The sequence below is a fragment of the Mirounga leonina genome, unplaced genomic scaffold, assembly GCF_011800145.1.
Source record: "Mirounga leonina isolate KUSES-001 unplaced genomic scaffold, KU_Mleo_1.0 Mir_53, whole genome shotgun sequence".
Lineage (NCBI taxonomy): Eukaryota > Metazoa > Chordata > Mammalia > Carnivora > Phocidae > Mirounga > Mirounga leonina.
Genome location: NW_023270807.1, coordinates 12,713,543 through 12,736,857, shown reverse-complemented (window position 1 = coordinate 12,736,857; position 23,315 = coordinate 12,713,543). Strand labels below are relative to the sequence as shown.

At 42.8% G+C, this 23,315-nt stretch overlaps 1 protein-coding gene and 1 pseudogene across 5 annotated transcripts in view; both read left to right on the top strand.

Annotated features, from left to right (window-relative positions):
- LOC118000859 overlaps positions 1 to 6,256 on the top strand; it is a 62,767-nt pseudogene extending 56,511 nt beyond the window's left edge. Inside the window, exons 8-11 of the transcript XR_004676582.1 lie at positions 4,046 to 4,155; positions 5,716 to 5,807; positions 6,013 to 6,087; positions 6,203 to 6,256. The product of XR_004676582.1 is annotated as a heat shock cognate 71 kDa protein-like (transcript). The remainder of the gene's footprint in view (positions 1 to 4,045; positions 4,156 to 5,715; positions 5,808 to 6,012; positions 6,088 to 6,202) is intronic.
- RCAN2 (regulator of calcineurin 2) overlaps positions 1 to 23,315 on the top strand; it is a 267,426-nt gene that overhangs the window by 103,102 nt on the left and 141,009 nt on the right. The window lies entirely within an intron of this gene.

Below are 23,315 nucleotides of genomic sequence, written 5' to 3'. Positions count from 1 at the left end.
ATTTATTTATTTATTTATTTATTTATTTATTTATTTATTTATTTATTTGACAGAGAGAGACAGCGAGAGAGGGAACACAAGCAGGGGGAGTGGGGGAGGGAGAAGCAGGCTTCCTGCTGAGCAGGGAGCCCAACGTGGGGCTTGATCCCAGGACCCCGGGATCATGACCTGAGCCGAAGGCAGACACCCAGTGACTGAGCCACCCAGGCACTCCCTTTTGATGGTTTTTAATGATGTTTTATTATGGACACTTTCAAACACGTATGATGAGCCCCGTCACCCAGCTTCTGCCGTTCCTAGCACTCTGCCTTTCTTCTTGGATCCGGGACTCCGCTCACTCCTCATGCTTCACGAGATTGGTTGTTTTCAGGGTTTTATTTGCAATATAAAAATATTTAAATATTTCCTTTATTTCAGTGTAAAATATATTTACAAATTTGTACATACATCGTAATGTGAAATCTTAAGTATACAATTTGGACAAATGTATATTCATCTGTGTGCCCCCTCCCCCTTTCACCACAGAGACCGCTTCTCCAGAAAGCTCCCTTGTATCACTTCCCAGTTCATTTCCCCATCACTGAGAGGCAAACACTGTTTGACTTACTTCGCCCTTGGTAAGTTTTGCCCATTCTAGAAATTCATATAAACAGAGTCACGGGGCGCCGGGGTGGCTCAGTTGTTTGAGCATCTGCCTTCGGCTCAGTTGTTTGAGCATCTGCCTTCGGCTCCCAGGTCCTGGGGTCCTGGGATCGAGCACCATGTCGGGCTGCCCACTCGGCGGGAAGGTTGTTTCTCCCTCTGCCTGCCACCTACCCTGCTTGTGTGCTCTCTCTTTCTCTCTCTCTCTGACAAATAAATAAAATCTAAAAAAAAATAAAAATAAATTAAAAAACAGAATCACATAGTATAATTTTTGTGCAGGACCTCATTTGTTCAGCATCATGTGACAGACTTGTTTTTGAATTTTGTGTTTTTTTGTATCTGTCATCGGATGAGTTATGAGCCTCTTTGAGACTCAGTTCCCTTCTCTAGAAAACAGAATGGCAATAAAAATTAACAAAAATTAAATGGGCTTTAGCATAATAGAAATGTCCTCTGTAAGGCTAACTAATACTAATCTTGTTGTACCAAGATGTGGGAATGTGGTCACCTTCAGGGTTTACTTCTTGTCTGCAAAGATAGTCCATATTTGCTAGTTTTCAATCGATAACGGCTTGTCTTCAAATGTGATACCTGGATAGGCATAATAGATTGGTCAGCGTCCCGGCAGGAAAACAGACCTCACGCCGGATGGTTCATTAGAAGGAATTTAATACTGGGAACTAGTTGAAAGGTGTTTGAAGCGCTGAGGAACCAAACAGGAAGCTACAAGGCAAACTGGAAATTAAAAAAGCAGGAATCTAGCTGCACTGCCAGAGCCCCAGGGCCGTCAGGAAGATGCGGTGTTCCCAGGGCCCAGCAGTAGGGCCACCTGCAGGATCTGGAACCTCATAGGAGGCTGCTGGGGATATGGAAAAATGCAGCCACTGCCAGGGTTGCCTCCCAAAGCCGAGGTGGGGGAGTGTGTGGAGGTGGGCCCTCCCCTGCCTCTTGCACCCAGACTCCTGCTAAGGTATCCAGTGTCTAGGGAGCCTGGGAAAGAGGCAGGGGCCAGTGATCCCCACTGACTCTCCGGCAGACTAGGGAAGTGAGGGATCAACAAGAAAATGATTAGCACGTGCAGGCAAAAAAAAAAAAAAGACAGAAGAAAACATAAAACGTATATAGAGATAGTTAAGAAAACCGTACTCAGTAATAATCAACGTTTGAGATCTTTCTAACCTTCCAGGTGGTACTGACAGATAGAATTTTCTGTGATGATGGAAACGTTCTGTATCTGCACTATCCCTTAAGGTAGCCACTAGCCACATGTGGCTACTGAACTCTTAAGAAGTGGCTAGTGCGGGCGCCTGGGTGGCTCAGTTGGTTAAGCGACTGCCTTCGGCTCAGGTCATGATCCTGGAATCCCGGGATCCAGTCCCGCATCGGGCTCCCTGCTCAGCGGGGAGTCTGCTTCTCCCTCTGACCCTCCTCCCTCTCATGCTCTCTGTCTCTCATTCTCTCTCTCGCAAATAAATAAAATCTTTAAAAAAAAAAAAAAGAAAAGAAAAGAAGTGGCTAGTGCAACAGAGGAACCGAATTTTTCAATTTTATTTTACTTTAATGAATTTAAATTTGGATAAATGGCTAGTAGCCACCATATTGAACAGCACAGCTTATAGAACATCCATTCATTAATTCATATGTATATTCAGTAAGCGTCTGTTGAGTAGCAGGGCCCAAACACCATACTGGTAACAAAGAACACCCAATAGACTAGAACTGTGCATCTGATCTTGAGGGACTCAAACTTTCCTTATCCAACAGGACAGATTTAAGAAGTGGTGTCGAAGAGTTGTTTCCTTTGAAAGGTGTAAGGGCTGGGGAAGAGAAATTGGCAAAGTGGCTACGGCTCAGCCTTTGTCTAGCCTGCGTCTGACTCCTGGGTAGCCCTCCCTCCCCACCCCTGTTCTCTCCGTCTCCTCTTCCCAACTCTCTTCTCTTCGAGGTACACTTCCAGTGCCTCCTCCTCCACTAAGCCTTCCCTGGTTGCTTCTCCAGCTGTTTAAAGTAAACACTGGTATTTTGTCTCCACTCACCACTTTTGTTACTTTCTACTTTGTGCTCAAGTTCTGTTTTTTTTTAAAGATTTTATTTATTTATTTGAGAAAGAGAATAAGAGACAGAGAGCACAAGAGGGAAGAGGGTCAGAGGGAGAAGCAGACTCCCCGCTGAGCAGGGAGCCCGATGCGGGACTCGATTCCGGGACTCCAGGATCATGACCTGTGCTGAAGGCAGTGCTTAACCAGCTGAGCCACCCAGGCGCCCATGTACTCAAGTTCTTGATCTAGCTTTGTTTCTCTCTCTGACCAGACTGTTAGCTCCTTGATGAGAGGATTTAGGTTGGTTCTGTCCTTTGCCCCCCCCCCCCCATTGCATTTAGTACCAAATATTGCATATTGGAGATGCTTCATACTGTTTGAAGACTGGTTGGGGACCAAGCCTTCCCTTTCTGCCCCTGTAGCTGTTGAAGGGTGAACAAATTACCCCACAAACCCAAGCCCACCACCTAGAGGCCGTAGGAAGTAACTTCAAGCTGAGCCTGTCAAGGAGAGAGGTTTATTTTTCTCAGACTGTTTTGTTTTGTTTTGTTTTTGACATGTTTCCAGGAATCAATTGTAATGAAAAATCTGCTTTCCATTTCCATATACAGGCCATTCTGTTCATCTACAATTAGAATTTATTTTGACTTGATAGTCTAGACTACTTTTATGTGGTCTTATTTTGCTTAAGAAACACAGGAATCTTAACAAAAATACAAGATGACTACAGCAGTATTTAAGTGAAATCATGCACCGGAGTGCTTTTATTAATAGAACCACCCGAGGTAGGCAGTGTGATGTCTCTAAACTCACCTGGAGTTTGTTTTGCTGGGTTTGCATCATTTGCACATGTGCCACTGGGTCGGCTTGAGTTCAGGAGAGTACAAATGGAACTGTTTTCATTCTTCTGGGAATTGTGAGCTTCGGGTCAAGGAGGGGGAGGTTTCTGTCTCACCATGGCTTCCGGGTGACTCCGGGGCTTCGTTGAAGGTAGTTTCCATGACCGAAGCTGGAGAGTATCTGGAAAATGGACATCACATTTCAGTCAGGAGCTCTTGCTGTGTGAGGTATTGTTGTAGGTAGTGGTCTAGATTTTTACTGAAGAATAAAATTTAATACTCCCGGTCATATTGTGAGAAAGGGGCTACTAGTATTCCCAGTTTACAGATGTGCAAATCAGAACCTGGAGAAGTTAAATGAATTAATCAGGGTGTAAATTAACTATTGGGAAGCAGTCGAATGCCCAACGGCCCCTATCCTCAACCATCTCACTATATTGCCTCCCGCATGAGCCTGTAAAAGCTAGAAAGCATGTGTTAGAGAATATCAGCCAATGCCTCACAGGGCTATTTACTTTGTAGGGTAGTTGGTGAAGCCAAGAAAGTCCTTGAAGACATGACTTTGCCAGATAAGAGACAAAGTGCCAAAGAGTTTGTTTCAGACAGCTGGATGCTGTTACCTCTGATCCAAGGTGAGCAGGTAGGAACAGGATGCAGTGATCTTGGCTGAAGTTGCCTCATTGGACTGTGGCCACAGCAAAGAGAATTCTTGTAAGGACTGAGCTTTCCTTTGTGAGACTTTTTGTTTCATAGTATCAATAGCCATTATGGGAAAGCCACTGCAAATAAAAATCTGCCTATAATGTGGAGCCCTAATATATAGTAGGATTACAACAGAAAGGCTCAATACCCTGAAACCCAGTTCAGCTTGTATTTCTCTTTCCCACCTGGGTTTATGGAATGGGAGACAGCTCATCCCATGTTCATTCTCACTGGATTCCTGTATTTTCTTTTCTTTCTTTCTTTTTTTCTTTAGAGAAGGCGAGAGAAAGGGAGGAGAGGTAGAGGGAGGGGAAGAGAGAGAATCTCAAGCAGGCTCCAAGCCCAACTTGGATCTTACAACTCAGGATCTTACAACCCTGAGATCACGACCTGAGCTGAAACCAGGAGTTGGACGCTTAACCGACTGAGCCACCCAGGTGCTCCAGGATTCCTGTGTTTTCACCCCTGCCCTCAGTTTGTAGAGTTTAATTCCAGGAACTGGGGGAAAAAATAAAAGCAGCAGCTAAGACACCTGAACTAGAAAAGCAGTGCTAAGAGCTGGGAGGTGATGCCCAGAGAGAGCAGAGGACTTGCACAAGGTCACCCCGTTCACTGGTGGCAGAGTTGGAATTAGAAGTCAGGTTTCCTGGGGTGCCTGGGTGGCTCAGTCAGTTAAGCGTCTGCCTTTGGCTCAGGTCATGATCCCAGGGTTCTGAGATCGAGCCCTGCATAGGGCTCCCGGCTCAGCGGGGAGTCTACTCCCTCTCCCTCTGACCCTCCACCCAGCTTGTGCGCTCTCTCTCTCTCTCTCTCTCTCTCTGTCTCAAATAAATAAAAACTTAAAAAAAGAAGTCAGGTTTCCTGACTCTCACTCTTTCCATTGTTTTATCTGCCTCTGGGGATTATTCTCTTTGCTCCACACAGCAGAATGTCACCTGTCTTTCAAACTTGTAAGTCTTTTCTGGAATGATATGGGGTAGGGCCTATGAAAATGTATTCACATACATACTTGATTGAATATTTCAGTCTCTTCGCATATTGTCACGTTATATTGTGAACTGAGTGAGAACATGACTTGGGGTCTCCCAGAGACAGGACACCCAAGGGTAGGAAATATTGTGAGCATATTTTTCTTATGTCATTTTTCCAGGCATGCAAGTGCCATTTTCCACATTTAACTTATTTACTTTCTCTTATTATATATCCTTGATCTCCTAATTAACTTACGTTCCACTTAATACTGATGTTATTTCATTCTTATTTAAAATAACTAATATATACATAGTACCTTATAGTTTAAAAGGCTTTTTTACATGCACTGTCTCTTTACCTCTTCAAAACAACCCTGCTAAACAAAAAAGGACAGGTAGACTCCATCCTCACTTGGCAGATGGGAAATTAATTTCCTTAAAGGTTCTGTGTCACAGCTAGTTAACCAGGACTCCAGTTCTCTTTACTCCTAGACCAGTGTTTATGCTGAACCGTTCTAGGAATGGTTCTTGCCCCGAAGTGGGTTTCAGAATCTCCCAGAAGACTTATTAAACACAGATTGGTTGGCCCCAACTCCAGAGTTTCTGATCCAGTAAGTCTGGGGTGGGATCTGAGAATTCCCATTTCTAACACATTGCCAGGGGATGCTGATGCTGCCCGTCTAGGGACCACAGTTTGAGAACCGCTGCTCTGCAGCTTGGCCGTAACACCTTTGAACATTTGGCAGGTAATCCATCCCTCATCTGCTCAGTGCTGAAATCCAAAAAGCTCTGAATACTGAATATTTTTTCCTGAAGGTTGACACGGTCTCACTTGGCAGCAAATCCCGACCTGCACTGAGGTGGGACTACGTCGTCTTTCTTTACCCCTTGGTATGACTATTCATACAGTTTACTGCAGAAGCATTTCTGTTAGATTACAGGGGATGTCCCACACCTTTCTGGGGTCGGGGGTGTTCTGTAACATACCCGCCATAATTCCTTTTAGAATCTGAAAAACCCTGAAATCCAAAACGCATCTAGTGCCAAAGATTTCAGATAAGGGACTAAAGATGTGTACTAACCTGATATAAGGGGTCACATTCTTTGCTTTTGATTCTGGGAAAGTACCATTTTGGGAGAACCACAGAAGCAGACACATTTGAACTCAATATATACCTTTTGAGACATCTTTTTGGAGGATTTTTTCAAAGGCTTCTGTCCTTCAGCTGCAGAAATGTTGCTGCCTGCTGAACTGTGAGAAAAAAGTGTTGAGCAGACCTTCCCCCCAGATACCTGGGCAAGTCCCAAGGACACGGTGATCTGGAATGAGTATTTCCTGCAGCTTAATTACCTTTAATAGGGACACCATCAATAACAACATTCACGCTGATGATCATACTTCCTCTAAAGCTTTGATTTTCCACCTGGGAACGAGATGCCATTAAGGCTGCAGGTCAGGGTGAGGAGGAAGGAGAGGAGAGCTTACTATTTTTATTTAATCATGAGTCAGGCTTAAATCATGAGACAATTATTCCAATCCCCCAAACATCATTTCATTTAAATGAGAATGCTTCTTAGACCTATTATAAAACCATAAAAAGCACATTCATCAGGAAACATGAACACATATTGTAACTGGATTGCAGGAGATTGCCTGAGCTAAAATGAGTTACAGAGAAAAAATATTTTAAACCCTCACGATTCATTTGTCTGGAGCTTACGATTTTATGTTCTAATCCCCGGATCACTGAGGTTCACGGTCACTGAGCTGATGTAGCCGTGGTGCTTCGCCATGCTTTCCAGAAGCCCCTGTCTCCTGGATGGCGCTCTAGAGACCCAGAGCAGTTTAATCATTTTTGGAGACTGGTGTCTCGTGTCTGGAGAGTAGGATGCCTGGAAACATCAGCCTCCCTCCCCAGCAGCAAGGAGGCTCTTTGTTGTCTGGTTTCTGGCCCATGTTTCACATACCCACGTAAGGAGCAAACTCCTTCCGCCCTCGTGGAGACTTCTTTCTCCTTCCTCTCTGTGTGGTGCTCACTCCTCTGCCTTCTATGTTCTAGATCTTTGTGCACTCTCAACGAGGTCCCGAACACATTCGCCTGAGTAACCATATCACACTTACAAAGCTCGTTGTGTCCCCTGTTCGGCTACCAGACCCTGGGAGGCCTATTTCCTGTGTCAGGCCACTGTTTCAGTCAAATAATTTGATTCAATGTGTACTTTAGGTCCAGAACCCTGTAGATAGACCCAAAGTATAATCGATCCGGTTTTCCAAAAGGAATAACTCTCTTTTAGCCTGATAAACCAACTTGTCAAGCATCTCCTCAAAATGGATACCAATTGTGTTCTTAAGAAACTTCTCTTCTGGGTTCAATATCTTCAAGAAGAGCCAGGTTTCATAGTCGAGCACTGTTTAGCAAGGCTGCTGCAACATTGATTTGTACACTCCATAACCCTCAGGGCCTCCTGATTCGTGCAACTGGTGCCTGGAAGCTTGTGCGGTACGCAACCTGCAGAACCAAATGTGGCAGCTCTTGTTAGCCTCACCCTTTATTAGTAAATATTCCAAGAATACGGGACTTAACTGAACCATCTTCAAGTCCATACATCCCAATATGTATGGGATTTACATAAATCCCAAGCGGTTAATTCTTCTATAAACCCTGCATTTTTGTCTGGACAGGATCATGATACCGCAAGGCCAGGTTTCAAGCTGAAGCCATAGAATGATGATCATAATCGCACCTACCACTTTTTTGAGTGGCTTAGGCCTTGGGCCAAGTATCTGCTAGCTTCACTGAGCAGCCTGCAGCTCCAGCTGTCGATGTTGAGTAATGTTTGTTAAGTTGTCTTTCATCACTTTCTATTCCCTGTCTCATGTTTACTCACTCATAAGAGGCAGTTTATAAATGACAAGCCTTGACTATTTATAAACAAATCCTGAAACTCATGACATCTGTGAGGCCAGTCTCAGCCTCTCTGAACTGGCACCATGATTAGCAAATGAATGGCCATCAGCTGAATGGTAAGAAATTAGCTAATCTAGCAGCACGGATTTCGTTAGCACCTACTATGTGCTAGCTGCCGTGACCGATGGGGGTGCAGATAATTAGGGACCTTTATGAGGTCCCTGGCAGTATTTCTATTTTGTAGAGGAGGGAACGGAGGTACAGAGCAGATAGAGTAACCCAAGATCACATAATTAATAAGTGGTCACATGGGGGATTGAACCCAGGTCTTGCGGGCTCCCCACTTTGTGCTCTGAATTACTATCCTCTACTATTCTTTGCTCCCTGACCTCCCAGGCTGGCCAGGAGGTAGCCTCTGGATACAACTTTAGATAGAGTGAATGCAAATGCTTTATAACCAGCAGGAAGATCCTTATTTATGCCAACTAAATAGTATTGATAGCACAAATCGGGAGTGACCTCAAGAGGCTCTCTGCTCCATTAGCTAACTTCGGCCAGAAAGAGACAGCTGGGCTCTTGGCTCTGATGGTCTTCCTCGGTGAGTTAAGCATAAATAACTCTGCACACCAAGTCCCTTGTTCTTTCACTTGGAACTACACTTCACAGCTGACTCACCCTGCCTGTTCCATCGGGAGTTAATGCTACTCTGGATCTAGTCATGTTAAAAAAGCATATGGGGGGGCGCCTGGGTGGCTCAGTCGTTAAGCGTCTGCCTTCGGCTCAGGTCATGATCCCAGGGTCCTGGGATCGAGCCCCGCGTTGGGCTCCCTGCTCCGCGGGAAGCCTGCTTCTCCCTCTCCCTCTCCCACTCCGCCTGCTTGTGTTCCCTCTCTCGCTGTGTCTCTCTCTGTCAAAATAAATAAATAAAATCTTTAAAAAAAAAAAAAAAAAAAAAGCATATGGGAAAAAAAAAAAAAAAAAAAGCATATGGAAGTGTTCCTCCTGCCAGGATGGGACATTGCCCACTCTGAACATTTTCCAAGCTAGAGTCATCTCCACGAGGCTCTTTGGAGGAGATCTCTGGGGTCTTAATTAAATCCTTGAACCAGCGGTTAAGGGGCATCCAGGCTTCCCCTTTGAGCCCACCGGTGACTTTGTGGGTATGCTCCCCTGAGCCTCTGTCTGGGATGCAGTGTGTTTCGGTCCTTCCATTTTCAGGAGAGAATGCCAGTTCTACCTTTCTCTCATTTAGATGCCATCCCTTGCCAGAGATCTAGCCTGAGGCCTCCAGCCTATCAACTGTGGGTCTCTGACCTTGAAGAAGAAGCATTGCGGAAGATGGGCTGGAGGATGTGGGTCCCCGAGTCTGCCTTGGGTATGTGCTAAGTTCTGTCTTGGTTTCAAATCAGAGCTCCAGAAAGCAGCATCCTGGGACCTTTTCTCCTCATGGAATTGCCTTGGCATTTCCCAAGGTGTTCTGAGAGACAGCCGTATAAAAATCATATTTTTTTTTTTGGAATATTAATAGTCATGTAGGACAGTATCCAGCCTGTCACCAAATGCCCTACACAAATTTCCACATGAACAAATGCTTTTAAAACCTAATGCCAGGGTGGAAATGTCATAAAACTTTGCTTCTGTTCATGTTGTGTCTTTCCTCCTTTCTGATAAGACCTTGTAATCGTCACCTTTGCCTTTTAGCAAGGAGGCCCAGAGCCCAGCCTCAGTGGTGGCATCAGCCTTTATGATGTGCTCATCCCAACTTGTGTGGTCTCAGCTCTCTGGTTTGACTTCATTATCAATTCTCTACGTAGGTTTTGGAAAGAGGCAAGGAATTGATTTTTATAATTAAGCAAACATTTACTGAGTGTTGATTCTGTGCGAGGCATCGTGTAGCAGGGGGAAGAGTTGAATTAGACACAGGATCACAGAGAATTGTATCTAGTGAACTTGTACATAACAACAGGCAAAGCTGACTATATCAAGTTTCTTTTCGGGGAGCAGAAGGGAAGAAGCGCGGGGAACCTCTGAGAGGAATTGATACCTATTCCGGGAAGTATGGTATTCGAGCTACGCACTGGAGGATGAAAAGGAATTCATAGATGAGAAGAAAAGAAAGACATGGCAGGCAGGACAGGTGGAATGTCATAGAACAGAGGTTCACGCACTTAAGGCCTGTAGGCCGGATCTGGCCAACTTCATGTTTGTGTGTGGTCTGGGTGCTAAGGACGGTTTTACATGTTTAAATGATTGGGTAAAAAATCAAAAGAAATATATTTCATGACATGTGAAAATGATATGAAATCTGTTTATTTTTTTTAAAGATTTTATTTATTTATTTGTCATGGAGAGAGAGAAGGAGTGGCAGACAGAGGAAAAAGCAGGCTCCCTGCTGAGCAGGGAGCCCGATGCCGAACTCGATCCCAGGACCCGAGGATCATGCCCTGAGCCGAAGGCAGACGCTTAACCAACTGAGCCACCCAGACGCCCCAATGATATGAAATTTAAACTTGAGTTTCTGTAAGTGAAGTTTTACCAGAACCTGGATGCACCCATTCTTTTACGTATTGCCCACATACTGGTGACGTTTGCACCAATACTGGCAGAGTAGAGTAGTTTTTTTTATTATTATTATTTTTTTTATTATGTTATGTTAATCACCATACATTACATCATTAGTTTCTGATGTAGTGTTCCATGATTCATTGTTTGTGCATAACACCCAGTGCTCCATGCAGAATGTGCCCTCCTCAATACCCATTACCAGGCTAACCCATCCTCCCACGCCCCTCCTCTCTAGAACCCTCAGTTTGTTTCTCAGAGTCCATAGAGTTGAGTAGTTTTGACAGAGACTGTATGGCCTGCAAAGCCTTAGACATTTCCTCTCTGGCTCTTTACTAAAAAAGTTTGCTGAACCCTGACAGAGAAGCATAAATATGGAGTATTATTTTCCTAGAATGGCAAATTGGGCTGATAAAGTGGGTGCATGGGGCAGAGAAAATGCCAGAAAGAAAACAGGGGCCACATTTAAGAAGGTTTTGTCTTCAGAACTTTAGTTTACAAGTAATGTGTTGCCATTGAAAGGCTATGAATGAGGGAAGGGTATGATCCTCGGGAATGACATGATCATGTCTGTGTTTGAGAAGAAAACTATGCAGGTTGAGATAGGGCAGGATTGAAAGAGGAGGCCAGCACAAGAAATAAGTATGGGAAGAGTATTCTGGGCCAGTTTTATTTTTCAAATAACCATGTGGTGATTTTCATGGACTCTCACGGGTTGAACTTTAAACTGAGTACCAGATGTGGAATCTTTTTCCTTGCCAGCAAATGTGTTTACTTTCATCTTTCCTCACTATCTGAAAAATACGCATTGCATTTCTTTGGATTCCAGACTGTACTGCTAGAAATATGGTTTGATAAAGAAAAAGAAAGATGCTGGGCTATGTCAAGCTTACAGAGGCAGGCTTCATGAATTTAAGTGTGAAATAGGGGGTGAAATTTTCACACGGTTTTATTTTTCATTGTCAAAATTTAGGCTTCTTTACAGTGTTACACCTATGGAATCTAGAAATCATTTTAAAAAAATAAAATACAATCCTAGATTCAAAAGGCTGAAAGTGGTTGTGGGTGTTACAGTTTATCAGCCTCATATTTTATCCGTTCGTTTATACAACAAATATCAAACATCACTCCCTCCCTCTTTTTCCCTCTCCCTTCCCACCCCCCCCATATATATATAAGGCTTTGTGGAATAGGATACTAAAATATTAAAAATTATTTTCTGTTGAAGAGCTGGATCAACATGTATGATATGTTAAAATAATAGAACTAGATAGAACATGATTATGCACCATAGAAATGCAGAGGAAGAAGCCATTGGAGTGGCCACGAAGATGGAAGGATTTGTTTAGCATAAAAAAACCAGGGGAAGGTATTCTGGTAGAGGGCATAGCAGGTGAAAGTAGAAGAAGTTTTGATGTAATAGGTACGCAGAGCAGGTTGGGGAGCAGGTTCATGTAACCAGTAGTTTAGTAAGTGTGTTCTATGTACTAAGCACTGTGCTACACCATGGGGAGATCAAGATGAATAGGACATGGTCCCTGCCCTCAAGGAGCTTACAGTCTGCTAGGGGGAGCAATTAAATAATTATAATAGATGTTGAGTTCTGTAATGCAGGCAGCATTACAACCCATCCTGCTGGATTGGCATGGTGCAAGAGGGTTTTAGGGAATGTTTCTGTGATGGCATCTGTTGGCTGGAACATCAGGGGATAGACTTCTGAGTATCCAAGACAGGTCTGGGACTGGTTCTAAGGTTGGGGGAGAAGGGAGAAGAGGATAGTGGTTGAGGGTGGGCTGGAGTCAGGGGTGGAGGGAGAAAGAGAGACAGAGATGGACTCATCTTCTCTTTTCTCATATATCAAGGGTCTCGGTCAACAAGTTCTGCCCTAGGGCTGTGTTTGCTACTGTTATTAGGTGCCCATGTCTCTCTTGTTTGTGTTTTACTGTATTAGTAAAATACCGTATCACCATCTTCTTTGAGTAATTATTTGAAGATAAGGAAACATATGGGGACAACTGTAGTGATACATTTTCCTCTGCTTAAGGACTAGTTAGTTCTTACTGTGTGAAAAGAAAATACCAACCTAATAAAAGCAGAAGATTCTCAGGTTTTATGTCTCTTGACCCTGTAGCTTAACTTTAGTTTACTGGCCAACAAGCGAACTGCATATCAACCAACAAAAATTAAATAACAGTAATTTCTTCTAAATTCAAAGAAAGGAGTCTTCATGAAGCAACACCAAATTGTCCGATGGCCTCACTGTAGCTTACTGCTGGGGTATGTTCATGACTGATGACATATCGAGTGAACACCAGCCCAACAGTCGGAGACCTGGATGCTGATTCCAGCTCCCCTATTCACTAGGAGTGTGGTAAGACCCTAGGGACTCCCTTTCTCCAGGACTCATTTTCCTTTGATCCCAGGATCTCTTATGTCTTTTCCAGATCCAAAATATCATTTTGTTTTTATTTTCTTATAAGCTCAGAACACTTATCTTATAGTATCCTTGGGGCAAGTGTTCTTTTCATTATTTTAAAGTGGAATGATCTGGACTTCTCATAGTAAAAGGATCCAGTAGGACATGAGCTGAGAAATACAAAGCTCTTCTTTTGACAGCTAGCCCTTGGCATGGCTTTTTTTTTTTTTTTAATTGGTGTAAGAGGTCGAATTTAGTGATTCATCAGTTGCATGTAACACCCAGTGCTCATTATGTCAAGTGCCCTCCTTAATGCCCATCACTCATTACTCCATCTCCCCCTGCTTTTCCAGAAGCCCTCAGTTTGTTTCCTAGGGTTCAGCGTCTCCTATGGTTTGTCTCCCTCTCAATTTTCATCTTATTTTCTTTTTCCTTCCCTTCCCCCATGTTCATCTGTTTTGTTTCTTAAATTCCACATATGAGTGAAATCATATGATATTTGTCTTTCTCTGACTGACTTATTTTGCTTAGCATAATACCCTCTAGTTCTATCCATGTCATTGCAAATGGTAAGACCTCATTCTCTTCTGAGTAATATTCCATTGTGTATATATATATCTTCTTTATCCATTCATGTCTTGACGGACATCTGGGCTCTTTCCACATTTTGGCTATTGTGGACATTGAAGTTGGCATAGCCTTTGAGGAGCCATGAGAACACATGGCTTTCTGTTTTCTTGGTTGGAAAATGACCAGGGAAAGTCTTGGGTTGGCTTTGCTCCCAAACTGGAAGGACTCCACTATAGGTGTGACTAACCAAATCCTTTTCCTCATTTTGTAATATCCAAGAACAATTGACAAGGACACTTTCTGAGTGATCATATTTGAAATAATCTTGACCACTTAGCAATTCATATAATGCACGTGACCTAGAGATTTTGCTTAGGAAAAGGAATCCTGGGGGCGCCTGGGTGGCTCAGTTGGTTAAGCGACTGCCTTCGGCTCAGGTCATGATCCTGGAGTCCCGGGATCGAGTCCCGCATCGGGCTCCCTGCTCAGCAGGGAGTCTGCTTCTCCCTCTGACCCTCCTCCCTCTCATGCTCTCTGTCTCTCATTCTCTCTCTCGCAAATAAATAATAATAAAAAAAAAAATTAAAAAAAAAAAAGAAAAAAGAAAAGGAATCCTGGAGTGCCTGGGTGGCTCTGTCGGTTGAGTGTCTGCCTTTGGCTAGGCTCGTGATCCTGGGGTCCTGGGATTGAGCCCCGCACACCTGCTTCTCCCTCTCCTCCCTGCTCATGCTCTCTTCTCACTATCTCTGTCTGTCTCTCTCTCAAATAAATAAATAAAATTAAAAAAAAAAAAAGGAAAAGGAATCCTTTAGAATTTCTGACTTGCAGCACTACTGGAGGAGAAGAAGAAAAGAAGAATCCCTGAGGGGGTCTTGGTTAATGTCCATGACTCTTAGTTTGGGGACTGCAGAGTGGCAAGCTTGGATTTACAGGTAATCTTAGGCAACAGGCTTCACCTCCAAGATTCAATGTCCTGATCTGTAAATTGATGAAATAGTACTTAGCTTTGTAGTTATTGTAGTGTTTAAATTAAACAATAAAATGTATTGAGTGTCAAGCACACTGCTTGGTGCAAACAAAGTGCTCAAAACATGGTAGTCACCGCTGTTGAAGTCTTGACCACTTTATTCTATCTCATCCGTTTTGTGTCTCTAGTTCCAGTTGACTGCTAGGAAATATGATTATTGCAATCAGGTACAATTTTTCAGCATTATCTTTTCCACGGGTAATGAGAAACACCTTGGGCATGCTGCCCAGGAGAGAATTCTTCCTTTGGTAATATTCCATATAGTTCTCATACATTAATTTTGAATTAGAGTTGGAAGGGATGTCTGTGGTTACCTAGTCTAACCCTGGTTCCAGGTGACACATGTGATGGTTCAGTAAATTTGGTTTCTATTCAGCACATATTTATTGAACATTTGTGCTCTGCTGCCTGTTTATGAGATCTGATTGATCCAAACTAAATTTCAATGATAGACCAAAATGTTATTTTTACAGAGACATGCAATCATAAAAGGAGGAACAACTTTGAATCTGACAACTGTATTGGGCATTGTTGGTGTTCCGCCATCAACTCTCCTTTTCTTCTTAGAGAACCCCATTTTTTTTCAGGTACGTCCACTGTTCCCACATTCAGTCCATATGCATCAGGGGAAGCTGACCCTATCTTGATCTCCACCATAAGCCTGATGAGTCCAAGAGTAATCTTATCCCATTTGTCAGGCACTGGCATACCAGTGGGGATCCAGGCTTCAAGTTAGGTAAACAAGACAATCTACATCTGTCTAAACGGATTTGAGTTGGGTTTTCTATTATTTGAGGTCAAAAGCATTCTAACTGATACACACATTTAGCACGAATCAATTCTGTGTATGAATGATGCAGACTTTTTGACCTGTTTACCCCTCTTACAAGTTGCGCTCAATATTGAGGGGCAAATGGCTGTCAAGTAGAACTGCCATGAGATAGAATGACTAAAGCCTAATACATAGCCCCAGGCACGGCCAGCAGCCCTGTACTTATATTTCTAAGGTGTCATCTGACAATATTAAGTAATGTAATTTAGAATCTTGTATAATTTAGGGCAAAGGATAGGAAAAAAATTATGTAGTTTATTGGTAGGGAATTCTTCTGCCCCTCTGTACTTACTCACCCCTGAGAAGGCACAGTGACACATTTAGTTGATAAATTTGGGGAAAATAATTGCAAATGTTTGGCTTAGCTCATCATTTTCTTCTTCCTTTTGGGATTGGGCCTGCCTAAGGGAAGCAGGGATTCTCTTCTATCCTCCATGTTTTAAGTCTTACTTGGACAAACTTATTGTGGAAAAGTCTGCCCTGACCCAGCTTTGGATTGTGATTGGATGAGTAGGTCTGGCCGGGCCCATTTGGCTCTTACTTACTAAGTTACTTAGCTTACCTTACACTTGCCTCTGTGATTAATAAGAGTGATATTTTGGCTACCATCTTTACTTGCTTAATTTATTCCCCCAGTTGTTTAGAACTTAGGTTATTTTTTTGACACCCAGCAGAGTTGATTCTCATTATAAATAAGGAATTGTCAGAATTCACTGCCTAGGGTAAAAACACTGTAAGAATCATATGCCACTAATTAAAATGGTAGAACAGGTCCCCTCTTGCATATCTTCCTTTCCATCTTTAGTTAAAATTAATTCTTAGCCATTTGGGCCATCAATCTTTTGAAAAGTTGATGAAAAATTCAGACCTTCTCCCCAGGAAAATGCACAAACACACAATTTTTATACAGTGCTGGAATATGTGTGTATCACTCTGCAGACCTACCCATGTAACCCTTTGGGTCCACATACCGCAGGTTAAGACCCCTGAGGTATATATACCTCACTGAGCAGTGAGTATAAATTGAAGAAGAAAGAAGCCTGCAAACGACAAGGCTGTGGTGCTGAAGGTGACTCATGGTGGTACCCTGGGAAGGCACATCCAATATGGAGAGGGAAGTATATACGGGAGCTGGGTACTAACTGAGTTCTGGGAGTACTACAAAGGTAAAAGTTCAGGATTCAGGTAGGATTCTAGCAGGAAACAGAATCACTCAGAAGCTTTAAACAGAGACTTCAATGAAGAGACTACCCCCTGAAATGTAGGTAGTATTATAATAACTAAGCTGAGTATTGAGGCATTCAGGCCAGCAACAGTAGAGAAGTGTTACCCTCAGGGCCAAAGGAGCAAGGAGGAGAAATAGTATTATTCGGCCTTGTTGGGTTTGGATAGTTTGCCTAGAGGGAGTCACGCAAGATTGCAAACATGCCCCCAACTCTGTCTTCCTGCCCACTGAGCTCTTGCTGGCGCCTCCACATTGGCTGCCCTCAACCAGAAGATAGGGGAGCTGGGGGGATGCATTCCATGGGGGCAGCCTCCTGGGGCACAGAGTAGGGTGGAGAAGAGTAAAGAATGAATATAGGATATAAACAGAGAACAACCAGGATAGAGGATGAAGCAAAACTAAAGAAAAGGGCAAAGTGAATGGTACTTACAGGTGCTAAGGAGCCACTGGCAGGGGCTTGTCTGTGTATAGACTAGAGATGTACGCTGAGGACCAAGTCCTCAAGAAAGGTAATCTGAATGTGGAAGAACCAAGGCCAAGAGCCCTTTACAGAAAAAATTTGCCCACCTCTGCCCTAGACCAAAAGATAAATAGCTCTTAAATTATATATCTGGGTACTATAAGCAATTTAGAGCAGAGAGTAGAGAAAAGTTTGTTGGAACCAGTTGAATTTGAGAGGAACTTAGGAGAAGGCAAGCCAAGATACATTTGCTTTTAATGGTCTTTTGCTCATATGTGCGTTTCAAAATGCTAGAATTAATTTCCAGCTATGTAAACAAAAAAATGGAAATTACATTATACATAGAAAAGAGAAAAACATTTCAGCCTACATGTAGTTTATTTTTGTGATCTTATAATCTGAGATTATACCTATTTCAAGAGTAAGAAAAATTAAATCAGCAAGAAAAATCTCATACTTAGTTTAAAAGATGATGTGCAGAGTAGATCACCTATTGCTGTTGATAAAAGATCCAGCCGTACGAAAAGAAAGAAAAAGGAAGAATGACTCTCCATCTTGACTGAAAATAATGGGTGAGAATAATTAAATGACTTAGCTTAATCTTGAGCTGACATTTCAAATTCATCTCAACCTGCCAAGCCTTTGAAGTTTCACAGTGACATAATTTTAATACTGGGGCTTTCAAGAGCTTTCTAAATAGGTCAGCATTTCATGTAATCTTCAGACTGTCACTAGATATTTTGGATATTTTTTTGGTAAGAACAGGTGTTCTTTTGAACCTTCTCCTTTAAAAAAAAAATACAATAATTCCATCTGATGGCATGATTTATAAGCCTAGAATTATCAATGGCTTGTGAAGAAAAATAACCAAATAAAATGCATGCCTGATAGTACATTCAGTCAAGACTTTTCCATTTCCAAAACCATTCCTTAAACTAGACTAGTAATAATTTACATTTGAGATGGTTGCTTCTCTACTATGAGCCCCCTAATGATATAAACAGAAGTCCCCTTTCATGTTCCATTTAAATTTGCATGTGTTACAAAATGATTAAAGAAGACAACGTAGGTGTTACAAACAAATTTTAACACTTTGTGAAGCAATCTCTATTTGGAGAACTGGAAAATGGGGCAGAAGACAGAAAGCTAGTATAGGATAAAAAATAAGGAGCAAGGAAGTAAGTATAGAGCCCAGAGTTGGTTGGCATTTAGAGATTGGCTGACTGGATAATACTCTGTTTCTGCTAAAGCTGAGTATTTACAGGGACGCAAAAGCTATCTGTTTCCATTTGCTGACGTGGAATCTTGGCAGGAGTGGCTCCATTTTGGCCTTAGAAAGTTAAACCCATGTAATTCTCTAAAGGTTGAACCATCAGCCAGGATAGATATGTCCAAGAGAATTAAAAATGAAAGAAAAAAGAGAAATGCTTATGGGAGGTGGGGAAATGGGAGGTGGGCAGGAGAGAAGAAATCTAAAGGAAAAGTGAGAGAGAAGAGTATGGCCAGTGATCTCTGGGATTTTTGCCAGGAGGGGCCCAAGAGAAATGGCCTTTTCTCAGCGTAGCAGAAAGATGTCTGGATACTTTAGGCATCCTGGGTCTTGGGATTTTTGCCTGGAGAGCCATTTGGAAAGGTCTTGACTTTATCCGGAAGATATAAAAGTGGAATTTATCTCAAGCTGAGAATGAGAGATAAGGCCGCAGAAAAGGGAACCTGGTTTCTTAGGGCAGCAACCAAAGAAGTTGAGCAGGAACCACACTGTGTTGATTCTGGGTGATTGCTGTGGCTATAGGAAAGAGTAGTTATAATCCCAGGTTCTAGAATCAAGTTCAAATCCTGGCCTGACCCATCCAGCTGTATAATATTGAACCAATTACCTAATTACCTACTCCTTGTACATCATTTCCCCATCTATAAATTGGGGATAATAAAAGCACTTACCTAATAGGGTTGTTCTGAAAGTTAAGTCACATAATGCAGGCAGAGCACCTACCATAATGCCTGACACAGAAAGTCACCAGTAATGTTACCTAGTATTCTTTAAAATCTGCTTATAGATAGTTTGTATGCTAGAATTCCTTAAACTGTATTATTTTCTCATCAAATAAGTAGCTAAGTGAGCTATATCTGATGATTGATGATGATAGGGAGAAAAAAATTTTCTTCTACCCCTCCAGGTTCTTTGGCTGGTCTAATGATCAAATTAACGTAAAACATTAACAAGAGAAAAACAAATTTAATTATGCATGTATGGAAGCCCCATAAGAATATAAGACCCAAGGACAAGCTGGGGCAGGTGAGGATTATATGCCATCTTGGACTAAAGAATAGGTTATGGGCCGGGCGCCTGGGTGGCTCAGTCGGTTAAGCGACTGCCTTCAGCTCAGGTCATGATCCTGGAGTCCCGGGATCGAGTCCCACATCGGGCTCCCTGCCCGGCGGGGGGTCTGCTTCTCCCTCTGCCCCTCCACCCTGCTTGTGCTCTCGTGCATGCTCTCTCTCTCTCATTCGCTCTCTCTCAAATAAATAAATAAAAATCTTAAAAAAAATCACAGGTGTTAAGAATAGGTTATGGGCCTGCCTGGGGCTTCACAGGGGAAGGAGGGTGATTCACAGGATGATAAGAAGAGCAGGTGTTTGGTAATTAGATATTTGTCCTGCCATACAGATAGGTCATATATATGTATAACCATCTTGGTAATAGCTCTTTTTCTGGGGCCAGGTCTCCTATCTAAATTCTTTTAGGTAGTTTAAGGGAGCAGTAAAGTTTTTCTTAAGTCTCAATTGCCTTCAGCTCAAAATAACCCATATTCCAAAGTGGCATATTTGAGAAGACTTCCTTTGAACCCCTTCAATGATTAAGGAAGAGAAATGAAGAACAAATATGTGGGGCTTAAAGTAGATCCTTTAAATCTATCAACTGAGATTTTAAATTCTTAGGTAAGTACTGGAAGAGGTCATCAAGAGGACTTGGCCTCCAGTTGTCCTGCAAGCTGCACCTGGTAAATCAGGCTCCTCACTCTCTCCCCTTTGGAACGTATGTTCTGCCCACCATTCTCACAGTAGGATGCAGCCTTGAGAGATCAGTGTGTCGTTGAGATCATCTGGACTGAGTTTATGACTGAACCCAGTTAAGACCTCTATGTAAACTTTTAAGATTCTTTTTTTTTTTTTAAAGATTTTATTTATTTATTTGAGAGAGAGAGAGAGCATGAGAGGGGGGAGAGTCGGGAGGGTCAGAGGGAGAAGCAGACTCCCTGCCGAGCAGGGAGCCCGACGCGGGACTCGATCCCGGGACTCCAGGATCATGACCTGAGCTGAAGGCAGCTGCTTAACCAACTGAGCCACCCAGGCGCCCCAACTTTTAAGATTCTTGTTGGCTGATACAGAGATCTACTCATCTTGCAGCCACCCAACAGAGAACTCTTAGGTAAGTTCCCTGCGTATTAAACCCCCCTACCCATCTAGAGTGGTCGGCTTGTTCCTTCAGTCTCTTCTTGCCCTCCGCGTATGGGGGCCAGTTTCAGATTTCAGCCACGAAACTTCCAAGGTTGGCAACTGACAATAAGGAGGTAGAAGCAAGACCACTGAAGAAATTCACAGTTTCCTGACAGTCACTAGTATTTCTCAATATGCCTTATAGTGAAAATGAAAGAAATGCTCAAAATTCTTATCTGTATTTAGATAAACCATTAAGACTGGTCTGGTGGGTTGGCAGGTAGGACAAGCCACCTGAAAGCAAAAATTTGTATAAGGTTATCTGTACAGAGGGAAGGTGCCTCCTGGGAAGAGATAGGGAGGATGGCCTGCCTGCTGTAGCTATCATCCACCAGCTCTTGTACCAGCGATTCAGCTCCAGACACTGAAGAAGCTGTTGTTGCAGAGAATGTTACATTAAACACACACACATGCACACACACACACAGGGGCAGTGCTTAGGGAGAGAGATCTTCTCATTTCATTCAACATTTAACCAATACCTCAGCACCTCTTATATGCTCAGCATTGTGCTGGACATGCAGTAGTGAACAAAATCGACAAAAACTTCTGCCTTTGTGTGTATTCCATGGTGATGGAGGAAGTCAATATGGGTAGGAAAAATAATTTTCCCTCTACCCCTCCAAGGTCTTGGCTGAGACCCCTATAATAAAAGGCAGATTAACAAGAGAAAAACACTTTAAACAAGAGAAAAATAAATAGAAGTTTAATATCTCATGTGTACTTGAGAGATACCCAGGAAAAATGATAAACTTCCCCAGGGTGGCCCAAGCTACTACCTTAAACACCATCTTTTGCTAAAGACCAAGAAAAAGAAGTTGTATGTTTGTGTGTGTTGGGGGGGGGAGTTATGGGAGGTTACCAGGAAAAGCATGGTAAAAAATGATAAGGTTGTTATGCAGATTTAAGTCAGTGTCTTCTTCATTGATTAGATTTTCCTGTGACTTACAGTCATGCTTCTCTTCCTGGTATGTAAAGGAAGACACATACAAATGGAGATTTCCTTAATTTATGTGAATTTCTTTTACAAAAGGGTAGCTTATAGACTGTTTTTAGAGATTCTCCTGTGTCTGCTGTTTCTCAAAAATAACCAGCTCAAAATAACTCTTACGCCAAAGGCGCATATTTTGGGATGGCATATTCTACTCTCCTTTATCAGACAAGAAATAAGTAAAAGTATGTACTATATTGGACTGTGAGACCTGATAAAAAAATAAGCAAATAAGCAGGGCAAAATGATGGGAAGTGTCAGGGTGGGATAAGGTTTGTAATTTTAGGAAGAATGGCCAGGGAAGGCTTCAGTAAGATGGTGACATTTGAGTGAAGACCTGAAGGAGATGTGGGAATGGCTTATGCTGGTACCTGGAGGAAGAACAGTCTGAACCAAGGGAAGAGACTGGGTTCAAAGAATAGCAAGGAAGCTGCTGTGGCTGTAGCAGAGTGAGCAAGAGGGAGAATTGTGATGTAGGAAAGATGTTAGTGTTGGAAGCTGACGGCCAAGAAAGAATTCTTGAGACATCTTTGGTACAAAAAGGTCGTTTAATTATTAAAGCATGGGGACAGGACCCCTGGGCAGAAAGAGCTGCACCAGGGTAATGAGGAGTGGCCCATGATATGCTTTCAGGTTGGGAGGGGGTTAGTGATAGCATAAGTCTCTCAGGAATTTTGGAAGCAAGGTTTCTAGGACCTTGAGGGGGCAAGCTATTGTTGGGAAAAGGTCATTTATTACCATCTAATAAAACCTTAGTCATGAGACCCTTCAGATGTATATGGGTGGGCCATGTGCTTGGGGGATGATTGCCAAAACGTATCTTGGGGGGTTTAGAGATAAAAGAAGTTTCCAAAGGAATTTTTATATCTTAAAGTAGACTTACAGGATCCTGGGGTCAGGGGGGTGGTTCAGGCTAGGATTGCCTTTTGTTCTTAGCAAAGTATTAACATTGAGGCAGTTGAGCCCCCAGACGGATGTCACTCTGCCTGTTTCAAGGACTTGTCAGTGGGCTGTAGGTAGTAAGGAAATTTAATAATTTTTCCTCTTCCTTTGTTTCTCACATCAAATTGTATGAGATAAGGTCATTTCTTCCTGGAACCTTGGCCCACCAAGGACTCCAGGGAACATAGGGCCTCCCTGGCCGCTGAGGGATAGCAGTTAGGGGAGGTACTTGATGATAGTGCCCCTGGCAAGGGCATCAGAACTCTCAGGGTGGGCATTAGCAGCAGGGGCTGCAGTGAGTTCTCAAACAGCTTCTCAGACAGCAGGTACCCTCCCCTTGGCCAGAGAAAAAGAGAAAGCATACATCATGTTGCAGAGACTAAGGGACAGGTTTGGGAGACAATCTCTAAGGTCTCAAGCCGAATTGGGTGAAGCTAATCACACAGCTCAAGTCCCACACAATCTGTGGAAACAAGAGTCTATGGTGTTTGGATTAACAACAAGCTAGCGAGTATTGGAGAACCTGGAGTTATATCAGATTATCTGGTTTACACCTAACCTATATCAATTTAAAAAATCAGCTGACATTTCCAAGCTTTTCCCCTTTCCTTATGTTTGTGTTCTTGGAAGTAATGTTGAAATGTATATGGGTGGGCCATGTGCTTGGGGGATGATTGCCAAAACGTA